The following is a 16,360-nucleotide window of genomic DNA, read 5'->3' as shown; positions in this document are numbered from 1 at the left end:
CCCCCCCCCCGGTCTCCTGGGAGGCAGCAGCGGCATGGGGTGGTGGGGGGCAGTGCTCCATTCCTCCCTCCCCCCCATCATTCTTGACAGGCAATTTGCTAGTCTTCAATAAGAAGCCTGTGGCAAAGCTAAGTGTTAAACCAGGGTTCCTGAGTATAAGATCTGTGTTCTGAGCACTAAACTAGCTTTCTCTCAGTCTTGAATAAATGTTTTCAATTGCCATAAAGGGATCCTGGAGGATGAGAAGATCAATCAAGTATGGTGATCCTGACCTCAGATCTCTCTTCTTCATACAGCACATCTTTCTACTCCTAGCCCCCAACAAGTTGGTATTTAGGAGAAGGTATTTGGGTGGCTTTTTCAACTATTCCAATAAAGCAGCTGCACTGGGTTCTACCAGATATAAAAAGAGTAATTTCCAGCTAAATCAAGCTTTGCTATAGACCCCAATAGGAACCACAAACCCATTCACAAGCACTTGAATGTGCCTCAGCCTATTATCTAAGACAGTGGTTCCCAACCAGGAGGTTGAGACATGTTTTCCCCCAGTTACCATGTGTTTCTAGGACATGGTCACAGTCCGTTTGGACATATTTATAGTAATACAACCCAAGAGGAGGGAGGGAACTCCATACAAATAACTAAATTTAATGAGATCCCCAATGGGCACACGTTGTCCCACTGAAGGATATTCACTGAGTGACAGGGTTTCTCAGAGCAAAGTGCTGTCACACCTCAGGAAAAATGGTGGATCAGAGCCTGTTTTAAATTGAATTAAGACATTGGCCTGCTGGTCAAAATCCTCATGCTTAGGAAGAGGCCATGATCAGCAGGTTGCAGGTTGTAGGAGACAGAAAAATCAACTTACACAGGAAAAACAAAAGAATCCCAGACAAAAATATAAATGTGCGAATGTGTGTGCGTGATATAAAAGATATGAATGTGCTGGATTCTATAAACTAGGATAGCTCTAGAGAAGCCAGTAGAGCTACGCTGCTTTGTGCCAGCTGAATATCCATTACTGTTTTGATACAGCACTGATTTCTCTGTGGAATACAGATTTTCTAAATCCTAATTTTTTCCTTTAGGCTCTCCATTCTCTTCTAGTGTCTGAATAGTCACAGTCCAGCTCCTATATTAAAAGAGCCAAGGAAATTATGTATCCTACTTGCACATGTGCCAGTTGAAAGAAAAGAAAATAAAGGAGAAACTAAGAATATGACATAAAGCAAAATGGCATTAGAGTTACTTGAAAATTACATATTATATCTCTACAATGCATATACTCTGCCTCATACATAGACAGCTGCAGTCTTCCCCTGGTCTCTTCATCAGTATTAATAGAAAGTAGAACATTTAAAAATTGTGGACAATCTTGAAAATGCAAGATTTTTCACCAAAATTTTAAAGGATCAAATCAAAACAGAAATACTTTTCTATGGAAATGTTCACAAAAAAATATTTTCCACTTGTTTTGATCAGCTACAAAGCTGGTTGTAAAAATTCAAAATTTCACAAAAAGGTATACTTTTTGGTGAAAATTTTATTATTTTTCCATCACCTATAGTGAAAATGTGAATTGAACATTAGGAATCTAGATTTTGAGGATACGCTGACTGGTTCATAAAAAAAATTAAAACCTGACTCAGACTTATCAGACTAAAATGCTGAGGTGTTGAGGGGGAGGGAGGTGGAAGCGGGAGGAGTGGGAAAGTCTGCTAATTTTGTTTGTGGTTCATTTTCATGCAATCCACTATCTCTTGTGTATGTCTGGAGGCTTCTAACAAAATCACTCATGATGGTTAGCATGCCATATCTTAAACTTATAAAACCAGCAACTACAGTACAAGAGATATTACTGCTTAACACAGGGATGGGCAAAATATGGCCCATGGACCAGATGAGGCCTATCAGTCCATTCTATACAGCCCGCAGGACCCTAAGAAATTTAGAAAATATTTATCTGCTCTTGGTTGCCTGTCAAAGGCAACAGGAGCTAGGGGCAGTAGGACCCAGGGGGAGCTGGCAGCAGGAGACAGGAGCCCAGCCCCATCCATCCTAGGCTATTTCCCTGCTTCCTGCTCCTACCCTGCTCCAGTACCATGTGGCTCCCAGCTGCATTGCTGGACTGGGGAGCACAGGGCTATGCTGGTGGGGCATATGTGCATGTGTGTGCAAGCATGTGCACGCAGGCAGGGGCAGTGTGTGTGTGTGTGTGTGTGTGTGTGTGTGTGTGTGTGTGCAGGCAGAGGCAATGTGTGTGTGTGTATGTAGGCAGAGGCAGTGTGTGTGTGTGTGTGTGTGTAGGCAGGGGCGGAGTGTGCATGTATGTATAGGAAGGGGAAGTGTGTGTATTTGCAGGGTGAGTCTCACACAGGCACACACACCCACCCCACCATACACATGCACCCATACACCCCCTTGCACTGCCATACATGCAGACCCCCGCACACCACAGCCACCCTCCCCCACAGACCCCACATATCCACACACACATGCTCTCTCACCCCGCACCCACAGCCCCCCACAAACCTATACCCACCCCTGGCAATATACAAGAGTAAGATTTCATTTTAAGCCTCTGTGCAGTCACCTCTGTGTGACTACACAAGCACGTGTAAACCAGGACAAAAGTAGTTTTTGAAATCAAATTAATGAATGTTGTAGATGTTCACTTTTTAGAATATAATTTGGTATTTTTCTGGTCTTGAGATGGCAAGATCCCTTGCTGAAAGGAGTACCTCTGGGGACAGGGGGAGGGACTTCTGGTGGCAAAGGTCAGGGGGTAGAGGGTGGGATTTCCGGTCACAAGATGGCGACTAGGAGCTAGGGCACCTGTCAAGCAGCAGGGCTACCCATGCAGCCCTCAACACCTTGCCAAAATTCAGTAAGCAGCCCTCTGCCCAAAATAATTGCCCGCCCCTGGCTTAATGCATAGAGCACTCACCATACTGAGCCTCTAAAGATCTGCATTTTGTTCTTAGCTGTAGCACTGACCTGTCACGTGATTTTTGATAAATCATTTGACCCAGCTTTGTTTTAGATTGTACAGTGAAATACTCCACCATGGCAGATTTACAGTGGAGCCCTCATCTTACATAGCACTACTATAATCTCTAGGCCTCAGGGGCCTATACCTGCCTTAACTACAGCCTTCTATCTCTTTCCACCTTGTTACATTCCTGAATGCCTTGATTCCTACTATTGAGTAACAAGATGAACATTTTCTGATTGGGTTTCATATTGCTTTGACTTAAACTAAAAACAGAAGTGTTTGATAGGTTAATGAGCGTGTCTGTTTTACAGTATTCCTCTATAAAAATATATCTGACTGATGCAAGAAAGAGCAGCTGGCCCCCATTTTATTTTTGGATAGAGCTACTTTTTAAATAGAACATGGATGCATACCAGTGAAGGAAGCAATCCACAGAGTAAAATGTTGTTTCCACTGTGCTATTGTAAGACAGAGAAAAATTCAGATAAGTAGGAGAAAATACTAATATACAACACAGAATTACTTCACGCCAAAAAAAGAAGAGTATGATAAATTGAGCATGTGTAGTTTGTCAGTCAGGATCTTATGGCACTCTCAGGAGTTGGCATCTTAGTTTTGGTATTCGGTCCAAGTTCTACTCTGAGTAGTAATATTCATCTAGTTATTACTTGGTTTTCTCCTGCACTTTCTCCTACATTTTCAAAGGTCACAGTAGACCTCTTCATTTACTGCCCTTATCTGTTGTGTGATGTGAACTTCCACAATTAAACAGCTGCCACATTCCAGAAATGGGTGCATTTCTGGGGGAATAGGAACATACCATCATTATATAATTTATGGTTGAGATTGGAGGAACCCTAAATGAGAAGTACCAGCACCCCTACTGAATTTGAACACCTAGTTCCACTCTGCATGTTTTGTCTACAGAGTTCATTCAGATGATTAGTGCCTGTGCACCTAGCCCATGTAGTGTAGGAACAGCCATACTATAAAGCCTTTAAGTTACTCCTCATTGGTGCTACCCTCAAATGTGTGTCATAAGGACCTGTGGGAGCATGTTGCTTGGAGCTCAACACCACACTAGGCTGAGACACTCAAATATTCTCTTTCCCAGTGAATTGTGGGAGAACTTTGTTTACAGTACTGGAAATGCATGGGGAATTATGGGAAGACACAGGAGGACTATCGGCCCTAAAGGCTTTTGCCTACCTTTGCACTGCAAGCTCAGAAGAATTTGGAACTTGAGCTGTAACTAGTACTCAGATCAGTCTTCAGGTAGGAGACTTTGCATAGGAATGAGAGGGGGCTATAGAAGGAGCACTTGAGAAGGAGCCTTGAATGAGCCCCTTGGAAAATCCAAGATTGTCTGTACAAGACATGAGTTGATCATGATGATCAATTCAAAGAGATCAAAAGTCACCAAGATTTGTGTATAAAGACAAAACAAATAGATGAAATAAAGAAAGTGGGGATTATAGTGAAAGGAAGGAAGCTGGGATAAGGATCACAGGAAAAAGGGACAGGCTTATCCAGGTGAAGACCCATCTCTTAAGTCAAAAAGCTCTTTTTCATACTGCCTCAAGCATGCTCCTTTTACATATGTCAGTCTGTTTGAACAGCTGTCACTGACCCTTCATGCTTTGAGCTGGCTGGTGGGCTCTCGCTACTTGTTCACTGTAGGATGGAGTTCCTTGGGACTGCGAAGGACGGCCCAAGCCTTGTGTGTGGTCTGTGCTCCATGTTCCCACCCAACACAGGGGATTACAAGGAACACAGCTGAGAAACTCAGAACTGTCAAACATAAGCAAAGTGTAACCTAGGGATTTTAGTTCTGCAATAGCCTGGGACATCATCATAAATCAACTGCATCTCTTTTTTTAAGTAGTCATTCCTGAAGCATCTGCATTGAAAGCTTGTCCCAGAAGTCTTAAATAACATCTATTTCTTCTTGTTCAGTTGTACTTTACACAACTGAAAAATTCAGCCAGATGGTACTATCTAATCTTGAGCTAGCAAAGAAGGTATAGAGATGTTTTATTGTAACAGCACCCATTTGTGCACCTGAAACAGAGGATTTATCATAATTTCCACTGCAACCCATTATATTAAGGATTTCATAGCCTGGCTACCAAGGTAAGCACATGATATGGAAGCCGTATCAAGGAAGCATTGCAAGTCAGTGAAATGAGCGATGGGTCAAGAGATCTGGTGATCTGGATTCTATTTCTCACCCTGCCACTAATTTACTGAATGCCTTTGAGTAAGTTCCTTCCTTTATTTCTTTACGCACCCTTTGTCCATTTTATCTTATTAGGAAGGAGGGTTTTCTAGTCTGGTGTTATTATGCTCTTTTGTGGCCTCTAAGTTCCTAGGACTTTATCCTACCTCAGGCCTACTGTCAGTTCCCTTTGTCCTCAGACTTACATCAGACTCAAACACATACTATAATTCCCTTGTAAGAGGTCACAGAAAATCCACAGAACAAGAGAGATGGAACAGTGTAGTATTGACCTGGTTGTTAATAATAAATGCCAATATTTGTTTAGTGCAGACTATCTATTGACCCACCCCTGGAGAAAAGACAACTAGAATGTATGAACATTCTGAACCACCTGGAGATCTGTGAGCCTAGAACCACGGTAACTCCTCAGAGGAAGTCCCTTTTTCCAAGTGTTACTCATATAGTGGAACAAAATCCAGTTGGAAAACTCATTGTAAGAGTCAGCCTTGAAGCTGGCTGCACAGGTCACACATAGCTGCAAACACTGCTGGGTTTGTGAATCCACCTGCCAGAACATGAGCAAGATTATGACAGCTTATGCATCTGGCATCCAGTGCTATTACCCAAACTACCCCAGAAGAGTCTCAGATGTCAGACACACATCTGGAATTCACTGGATTGACACTAGTTCACATTCTAGGTATCTGAACCAAGAGTAACCCTCCCAGTTGTTCCATCTCTAAAGCAACAGAGGGATTTTTGCCCATGGTCCAGGTGGAAGGTAAGTTTGAGTGTAATCAGGGCAGCCATTTCTCAAGATCGTAGGTAAAGCATGGATCTCTATTTAAGAGAAGATGCAGTGTCAAAAGAACATGGTAAAAGAGAAGCCCAAGGTTGGGAAAGATCTGCTTACTCCCATTTACTCCGGCAGAACTAGGGAAGTGATTTTTCCACTCTACTCAGCATTGGTGAGACCTCAACGGGACTACTGCATCCAGTACTGGGCGCCGCGCTTCAACAAGGACATGGTAAAGCTTGAGAGAGTCCAGAAAAGGGCCACCCATATGATCAGAGATTTGCATGGCAAGCCATATGAGGAAAGGCTGAGGATCCTGTGACTCTTCAGCCCAAAAAAGAGAAGGCTGAGAGGGGACTTCATAGCAGCTACTGCTACATCAGGGGCATACATCAAGGGCTTGGTGAACAACTGTAAACCAGGGCACCCTTGGGTAGTGTGGTCACAAACTCCTAGAAGACTGTTTCAGGCTCAACATTAGAAAAAACTTCTTCACAGCTAGGGTGTCCAGACTGTGGAATAGGCTACCTCCAGAGGTGGATTGATCTGAAAACGATTACACCCAGATGTATTTGGAAATCTTCAAAAGGAGACTAAGTCACCTAGCTGGGGTCACCTGACACCCCACTGTCTTTCCTGCCTGGTACAGGGGGTTGGACCTGATGATCTCCCAGGGTCCCATCCAGCCTCACAATCTATGAATCGTTTCCTTTATCAGAGGAGTCAGCTGTGGAGGTTTAAGCACAGAGACTGAGAAGACAGTGAAGGAGCATTTTGCAGTAGAAAATTCACCTAGACATGAACAACTCTGGAAATAATTTGTCCTTTGCACAAACTGCAAATGATCAGACCTTTGTGAGATTTCTTCACAGTACAGACTGTACTGTTGGCCTGAATCCAAAATAAAAATCTACCACTTCCATGATTCATCTCAACTTTAAAATAGGCACTGTTTGCAGAATTGTGTCCCTACGCTGTCAACACACACACACAAAAAATGAAATTCCCATGTGTGGTACCACGTGAAATTTTTGTGATAATGCCATTTTATTCTATTAAATAGAATGGACTTGTGAAATCATGCACTAAAGTATTCAAGTTGACACACTATTGCACCTCCTGTGATAATAAACAGTGTGGTTATTATGACATTAGTAAATCCTATCTATTCTATGCGTCTTATCCAGTAGATTAGAGGTAAAATATTCACAAATACTTGACTTCAGAGCCTTAATCCCAAGGTATTTAAGAGCCTATCTCCCATCAATTAAAAACCCCAGTGGAAATTAGGAACTGAACTACATTTGAGGATCTGGGCTGTAGGAACTTCAGACACTTTTGCAAATATTTTTCCTGATAGATGTAAAATGCATCTATTTATCTCCAAAAACAAAATGAACAGATGGTGCGTATCCAGTATTTTTCCCTCCTCTATGCCAAAGGATAGTTTAGTAACCTTCTGAGGAACACACTGAACTAGCCATCAAAACATGACCAAAAAGGTACACACTCCCAGCCCCAAGGTGCCTGTTAGTTAACCTTTTTTAATTCTGAGAAAAGGCATTTAATTTCTGAATTGTGAAAAAGACACATTTCTCATTTTATCTTGCTACCATATGCTATTCATCATTCCACTGCTTGGTCTTAGAAACATGAACAAACAAACAAACAAAAAACCCCACATATGAGAAGAAGGTGCAGCTGGAAGGAAGTTTCATGCCAGCACCACATGTACCCAAACAATTGGAAGCGTAGGAATCCAAGAAGAAGGATGTGCAATTAAAGACTTTCATCCATGCAACATGTTGAACAGGCCAGCATAATATCTAGCTCTGAGCAACACCAGTTGCTGCAGCTGTCATTGTATTTCTAATGGTATTTGAAATTGGAAGGGAGCTTGTCTTTGCCGTGTTTCTTACCTACATTTCAGGTTATGGAAGCAAAGGCAAGGGAGGTCTACTTCTGTGCTTTTCAGATAGATACACCTAACACAAAAATACCTTCCCCTTTATTTCAAGTGCTCAAGACACCAACATTGCTATGAAGCAGGTCTATTATACAGATGTAGACCCAAACACAGAAGCAAACCATTCTGCTTATTATGGATTAAACTGCAGCCTGTCTAATCTTCCTGCATAGGACACTCAGGAAACATAGGGAACCCCCTTACCTCCATGCTTTATCTATCTACCTTTATCACAAGTAGCAGCATCAGGGGAAAGCAATCACCACAGGGATGCTGCTCATTCCCACACATGCACAGGGACCAGGGAATGAAGATGTGGGAATAAGTAGGACGTGGTTGGGGTTTAGGCTCCATGTGCTGGCCAATCCAGCTCTACAGACACACCGGAGCAGGGGTGGGCAATTATTTCGGGCGGAGAGCCACTTACTGAGTTTTGGCAAGCCATTGAGGCCTGCATGACAGGCAGCTGAGGCAGATAAATAATAATTTTCTAAATTTTTGAGGGGCCCCGTGGGCCAGATAGAATGGCCTGGCAGGCCACATCTGGCCTGTGGGCCACATTTTGCCCGGCCCTGCACCAGAGGAAAGAAGTTTGTACCGGGTGTCAGGCTAATACAATTACAATATCCCAGAGCCAGAGGAAACCATGGACCCAACCATGAGTTCAGAGTCACATCAATGTTCCTAACTACCTACAGCATAACTACCTGCTGTCCCTTTTTTGGAGCAAAATTACCAGTGAGACTGTTTGCTTGCATTTGTTCATAAGATATGATAGGGCAAGTGTTTTTTCTGAAGGTGCAGTTGCATGTAGTTTTTGTTGAAACTTAGTTCTTTGACTAGATGTCAAGACATTTCCACATCTCTTTTCTTGCGAGCAGAGGGGAAAACCTATAAGGTATTTCAAGTTGGGCACCAAAAATGGAAGATCTGAAATCACAGTTTGCTTTGGAGAATCTTGGCTCTTGGCACCCCTGGAGGACTCTGATGTCTAAATGAGCTGGGTTTCATGCTCAGGGAACAGGAAGACTAAGTGACTCATAAAAAAATGGACATCTTTAAAAAGTTCCTCAAAAGAGGAGAAATGTACTTTGGAGGAGGATGAAAGCCGCGTAAAAAACATCAGGAATCTGGTGTCATTTAAAATAGGAGGGATGTGGGACCGAGGAAATCAGGTGCCTTGTGGCACAAAGGATAATCTTATGGGAAGAAATTTCCTGTATTGTCTGGGTATTCTTAAGAACAGTCTTTAGAGCATTATGATCTCATACAAATAGCTTAACTGACTGAGCCCTTTATGCCTACAGACTGCACTTCTTTCTAGTTCTGTTAGCGTTTAAGATTAGAGCCCCATTGTGCTAGGTGCTGCATAGGGAATTGGACAGTCCCTGCCTCAGTCTCCTCCCCAAAGGTTTACAATCTAATTAGACAGGGATAGAAGAAAGGAAGTAATTATCACTTTCATTTTACATCTGAGGAAACTCAGGACCAGAAGGAAAGCAGCTTGTTCAGTGTTACATTTCTGCGGCAGTCAGGAACTCACCTGGGACCTCCTAGCTTATGCCATGCTCATGTTCTTGATATGTTGCCCACTATGCATGCCAGGTTATCCCCTTTCTTTGTGTCAGACTAAATCGGTCTGATTCACTTTATTCTCCTCACTCCTTTTCTTAACACCTGACAGTAGCTAAGCCCAACTCTCTGCCCCTCTTTTCACTAAGAAAGCTTTGTCAACATTGATGAAAATGCTGGGACAGATTCTACTCAGTGTGATAAAAGTAAAGCCAGATTAATTCCATCAGCTTCAGCAAAGTTATTCTGCAAATACATCTGGGTGCAATTGTTTTCAGATACCTATAGCTTTGCATTCATTTTTGCCAACAGGTTTGGAGCATGCTGCAAGCAGACTTACAAGAAAGAGCATGGAAAGAGACCAGCATTTCAATACCAATAAGAGATAAAGGAGCATACTGGTAGATCTGTCTACTGAAATTAAATGGAAGACTCTCACCAATTTTAGTTTACAATGCTTTAGGCCCACTAAGCAGAAAATCTGACATTATGTTTATTTGCTTAGCATGGAGGAAGTATACTGATTTTGCTTTCATTTTTTGCTTGACTCATTCTCTGGGAAGTAAGCACAGAAATGCTGATTACGTTTGGCAGTTGCTCCACTGGTATTTTTTTCTGATGATTTTCTCTTCAAAAAACGTTCCAGGGTAGATTTTTCCAAAGCACCTAGCATTACCATAATTACTGCCATTCTGATCAGTGAGAATGTTATCATGCTTTTATGGCCTGCCAAGTCAGTCATTTCTGACTTCTGTTAGGCAGAATGAAACCAGCACTATAGACTCTGAAGGCTCAACTCCAAACACTTTGCTGACATCATTTGTGATCCTGTGACTTCTAATGGTTTGTTTTGCTACCACATTCACCTTCCTGCATGAGGTATTTGCTGCCATTTTCCATCAGTTGACATTGGGATCTTCGATTCAGTTTTTTGCAGCTGACTCCAGAATCTGAATGCCTGGGGTGGGATTTTCGGAGCCATGTAAAGCTCTGTTCAATGAGAATGAAATGTAGGCCTCTAATTGTCTCAGGGTGATTTGAAAATCCCAGCTCCAGTTCCAATTACAGTTGGCCTGTCTACACATGCAAATAATGTGGGATCAGTTTACTCAAGAGTAAACTACTCTAGAATGAACTGTCTTGGGCATGCATCTACACATGCAGATTTGCTGCTCCTAGCAACAGAGTGCTCCTGCTGCCCGCAGTCCTGCACCAGGCCCCTGAAGCAGCCAGGAAGCAGGGGCTGGGAGCTCCCTGCTGCCAGGACAGGGGGACATTGTCCCTGCTTGGGCTCTGGTATTGGAGCCTGCCCCAGCAGCAGGCAGCTTCCGGGGGCAGGGAGCAATCTCTCACCCCCTGCTGCCCAACTGACTGGGAGCACATTTGCTACACATGCCATACTGTGCAGCAGGTAATTCAGAGTAAATTTGCCACTTGTGTTTACAGGTAGCAAATTTACTCATGATTAGAGCAAATTATCACACAGTGAGCATCTGCACATGTACACTGTGACACTTACTGTGCAGTAATTAGCTCTAGTCTTGAGTAAAGCATCTCCTGTAGTTGTGCCCAGTGAAAAGGAACTGGGTATCCAACCCCCCCTGCACCTTCTGAAAATAATCTATCTTTGATTTTTGCAGCCTTTGATTCTTGTTTTCTCAGTACTGCTTAGTTCATTAGCAGCAACTGATGCAGCAGGCAAGCAAAGCCTGAGGAAACAGAACACACCAAGAGGCCAGTGGCACACAGTGAAGCTTTAATGTTTGGGAGGCAGGAGCCTGACCTCAGCTTGGCCTCTCAAACTCCTGCTATTACACCAAATGAGGCCCATTCTGAAAGCTACCACTTTTTCTAATTTTGTTCATTGTATTACACCACTCAGTTTTTTTCTCTGCTTATTTCCTTCTGCAACCCTGACATTAAATTAATATTTTTTCTTAAGATTTGCAGGTGCATATAAGCAAGACTAATTTCAGATCTTCAGGGTTTGTTTATTTTTTTACCATCATTCATTATATTTTTCTTCCATTCACTCTCCCTCCTGTCCCCTATTCTCTCCCCCCCCCCCCCCCCCCCCCCCCCCCCCCCCCCCAGTCATCCTTTAATTCAATTTCCCTATTTTGGGGTATCATTTTATCATATTCTCATTTTCTGATTTGCTGAACACTCAGCAAAACAGCATCTCAGACTTGACTACCACCTGTCCCTTCCATGCTTTTAAAGGGCAAGGAACAGAAGCAGTGGCAAGAAGCTCACCACTGGAATGGTAAATAAAATGTAGTAATGTGCCTCCAGGTTCTTACCACACTATAACATGCATTTCGACTTTACCTCTCTCTAGAACAAGGATAGGCAACCTTTTCTGGCTGCACAGCAGAATGACTCACCCCAGGTCAACAACAGGCAGGTGGGCAGGCATTAGGAGCCAGCCACCACCACTTCTCTCTGCAGCAGCATGGGGAGAGCACCTACAGTCAGCAGTCATCATTGGGGTGACACAGGGAGAGCATCTGCAGCCAAAGCCCCCAATTTCCAAATGACACCACAGCCTCATGTCCACAGGCTAGATCCAATAATTCTGTAGACCAGATCTGGCCCTCAGAACAGGGATTGGCAACCTACGGCCGAGGACACAGAGAAGCTTGCTATTTGTTGGTGGATCTCTCTGGTGACCAATCAAAGAGTGGTGTTGGTGAGTTTCAACATCATTCTAGGATGCAGTGATAGGAACGCTCTATGTAAAAATGTCTCACTTTACAGGAGACCGAACAAAACTCTTACTATCCTTGTGAGTAACTAAAGCATCGCAGTTCCACATTTACAGAGTGGAATACAGAAATGAATCCAGTAGACACTAATGACAGAATAAAGCAGTACAGGCTGTTCTGTAAGACTTCTACTCTATTTTAGGTTTTTCAGATGTCCTGAAAGCGAGCATAGGATGTTTGGGTGCTTAACCAAACCAAACTACACTGGCAAATATTTGGGGGTTCACTTGTCACTTATTGTAGATCTCCATGTCACAAAAGCTTAGGTAATCATTCACTCTGTCCTGCTCCATCTGCATGAATGTGCTATGCAAAGCAATACAAAGGAGAGGCAAACAAACAACATAAGGGCAACGCATCAAATCAGCATGGCATTTCCTTCATGGCAGGTGGGCTAGGGGCATCAACTATGATAAGGAAGGTCAGGTAAGAACAGTTACCATCAGATCTGTACCATAGTATGTGTAGCAATAGAAGTTATTGTTTAGAGACACTCCCCAACAGGACAGTGAGGAAGTTGAGAATTGGGAGAGGTCCCCGAGTTAAATAGCTAGATAGAGCCAGACAACAGGTCTGTAGAGATGACCTCCAGCTCTTCAGTAAAGACTTGTTGTTTCAGTTCTCCTCATTCAGGTACGGCTATGTTTACTGAACTGAATGATCACTACAGTATGAAGGTCTCCAGCAGATCCAATTTTAGGTCAGAGTGGGAAACAGACTTATCTAACATTGTCAGGCTGTTCCCTACTAAAACAACTGTAACTGAGAATGCCATCCCATGGCATTTTTTGACTGGTGTTTTCAAAAGAATGAATTGCCCAGTGATATTAGGCACTTCAATCCCCTGACATTTCTTTGTAAAACACAGTCTTAGTTATAATAGTCATGATTCCTGTCTAGTTGGACATGTCTTCTTTTTTTAGTTTGGTCCAAAAAAAACAAACAAAAAAGGGAAATCTAAAACCTGGTTCTTAGCTATGAAGCTAAACCTAATACCAAGGAAAAGGCTTCAGTGCTTGCTAGAGCAAGAGAGTTCAGGCACTGACAAATTATCTGGACCTTTCCTTGTTTCCTATATGGCAGACTGTAGGTTACATATTCCCCACATAAAAATCTTGATTTAGGCAGAGTCAAACTGTATTGGTTGAAACGCAGGCCCTTAAGAAGGTTATGGCAAAATTCCTATAGATCACAACAGAACTAGGATTTCACTCATTAGACCTACATACGAATTGGTTTGTACATTATGCATGATGGCGTGGCAAAGACGCTTTATCAGCATGCTTTGGGAATAGAATCTGCTCACAACTGGATTATGCAGCAAATTCTAAAAGACTGCCCATCACCTTGTCGTGGAAGAAAATTAAATTGGTTAATCATAACTTGCTCTTGACAATTCCTTGTTGGCTGCTCCCTATCACCTGTATGTCCTCTAGATATTTAGAAATCTATTCTTTGATGGCATGTTCCAGTATCTTTCCAGATGACCAGTCTGTAATTCTCTGGGTCTTTATTTCTCCCTTTATTCATCTTTCATGATTTCTCAAACCTAAGAGTCAATGACTGCAGTTACTTCAGTTAATTTATTGACTGCTCTTTGAATTTTACTACTAAATCACCAAGGCTCTTGATGAATCATGTTCAAATGAAAAGGCCCACTTGCCTTCTATTGCTCCTAAATCAGACTTGGATATGGAAATGGTCCAGTTTTCAATTACAGCACCTTCTGTAAGACAGTAACATCAATTCCTCCTGTTAAAGAGTAGTTATATGTGAAGTAGGACAAGTTCTCTGTTGACAAAATCGCTCACACTAGTGGAGTTACACCAACAGACATTTTGGTTCAGAACCTGATACAGATACCACTGGAAGGAACTCAATGTCAGTGTTGTGTAACAACATACACAAGGGGACCAAAAGGAAAGTTACATGTCCCAGCTGAATAAACATAAGATTGCAGCTGGCCAGAAAACTTTGAGACAGCAAAGTCTTGCATGAAGGAAAAAAGAAACATTTCTAATACAGACTATAATAGTTCCATCTTAAATGGTGTTAAAAAAATACTATGGATGGGATCTACCAACAGAGGCCTTACTGAGGATGACAGCGAGTTGCTTAAGTACTATTGACCACCAAAATACAGTTTCAGATTAAATTAGAAGCAAATTAGAGAGGCACCATCTGGTATCTTATATTCAGCATTTTATTCTATTTGAAGCTATCAATCTAAAGAGAAATACCTTCCAGATTTCAAAACACTCTCTCTAGACTTCATACACACTAGGCATTGCATTTGTAGGACCAAGCTACCTCAATGAATTTATGATTCTCTGGTTACTACAAGATAAACAGTCTTATTTGTGTAGTCTGAGGTGGGGGAAGGGGCAGTTCATGAGATCTGTGACTAGTTTCTGTGTCTGCCTTTTGCTTCTGCCCTGGCCTGAGCTGCTCCCAACTGCCTTCTTCCTACTTTTTCTTTCTATTTCTTCTTCCTGGCCTCCTCTTACAAAATCTCCAGTGTTCTCTGAATGTGTTGTCGTGTCCGTCCATCTCTGTCCCTCCCCCCCACACTTTGGGCCAAGAGATTCCAAAAAAGAAAACCATAGTTTAGAAATATGTTTATTCGATATGAAGTCAAACCAGGAGCTAAGCATTTTATGGCATTCAAAGCATTCTATCCTAGCACAGAACAGCATGGCAGAGAAGATATTTTCTGAACCATTTTCAAGTAGAAAGTCAAGTGCTTCATCAGTACACAAGTATTTAAGACATTTCTCCAATGCTCAAGTTTGCATTGCAGTGTGAGGAATAGCACATATAGACAGTAAGACAACAACAATGCTAGCCATAAATGTGTTGAACAATGATAACAAAACCACATTTATTTCACTGTGCATGTCTTCAAGGAAGATCAAATGAAATTTCAGATACAAGAAGTGCTCTTTCTGCTCTAAGATTAGAATCCAGAGCTTCCTTGTGGCTTGTTCCAGAAGAGACGGCTGTGCCCTTCCAACCAGGCAAAATGTCAGGCCAGACAATTATGTTGAGTAACATCAATGAGCAACTCGTTCCCTTTAACCTTCTTAACCAAGCATGTTCACAGCTTTTTGGTCACACAGACCAGCAGTCACTGTTAAGACTGCCCATAGAGGTACAAGTGCAATACTAACCAGCTCCTCTGCCCGCCATCCCCAAACCCAAAAGTAACCTCCTCCCCACATCATCCAGTCTTTGCTCCCTGTAGATGGGAAGCCCTGCCCCATCACCCCTCTGTAAGAATGCCTAGAGGTGTGCAAATACAGTTAACTAGCCTAGCCTCCACATTTGCAACAGTTCAGCCAGATAACCCACTTCTATGACATGCAAATCAACAGGTCACCACCAGATGTTCCATCACAGCCAGCCATACGCTGCAAACACTCCAGGAGTGCAGACATGATCCACAGCATCGGGGATTTAAGTCACATAGAAATAAAGGGGAGCGGGGAAATTACTGTCTCCACACTCTCCCAACCCTGGAAAGAGGCCACGAGAAAGATATTTAAAAACTGAGGAGATAAATTAGGTCTTTAATACCATGGAAACAACAAAAAACAACTGCTTGTGACTTCTCACCTTCCACAGGATCTGCATACGACACAGACAGACAGACCGTCAAGGATGTGGCCCTTAAGCTACTCAATGTGTGACAAACCTTAAGAGGAAGAAAAAAAAGAACATGCTATTTGGCAAACTCTTGCTAGCCTCCCAACAGCAAGGTGAGATGTCTCAGCAAGGGAAGGGTTTTCTGGGCTGAGGAGAAGAACGGGGAGGCCATGTGGAGTTGACAGAGAGGGCCTTCTCAGAAGAGGGTGCAGGGGAGGACTGAGCAAAGCCATGCTATGGCTTGGGAGACTACAGAAAAAGGGACAGGGAGATATATAAGCAGTGTATGGATTATGAGCAGATGAAGAGCATAGCTAGAAAGTAGGGCTGCGCGAAGCTTCAGTCCCTGATTGGATTGGGAGATTTGGCCCAATTTGGTGGCCGAATCTCTGAATCC

General features: G+C 42.8%; 1 long non-coding RNA gene across 1 annotated transcript in view; it reads right to left on the bottom strand.

Annotated features, from left to right (window-relative positions):
• Positions 1-15,977, bottom strand: part of LOC112549642 — a 30,594-nt gene extending 14,617 nt beyond the window's left edge. Inside the window, exon 1 of the long non-coding RNA XR_003093154.1 lies at positions 15,934-15,977. This is a non-coding gene — a long non-coding RNA (uncharacterized LOC112549642). The remainder of the gene's footprint in view (positions 1-15,933) is intronic.
• Between the last annotated feature and the right edge of the window lie 383 nt (positions 15,978-16,360).

The sequence above is a fragment of the Alligator sinensis genome, unplaced genomic scaffold, assembly GCF_000455745.1.
Source record: "Alligator sinensis unplaced genomic scaffold, ASM45574v1 scaffold233_2, whole genome shotgun sequence".
Classification (NCBI taxonomy): Eukaryota; Metazoa; Chordata; order Crocodylia; family Alligatoridae; genus Alligator; species Alligator sinensis.
The sequence above is the reverse complement of the archived record's forward strand: the minus strand, read 5'-3'. Positions and strand labels throughout refer to the sequence as shown.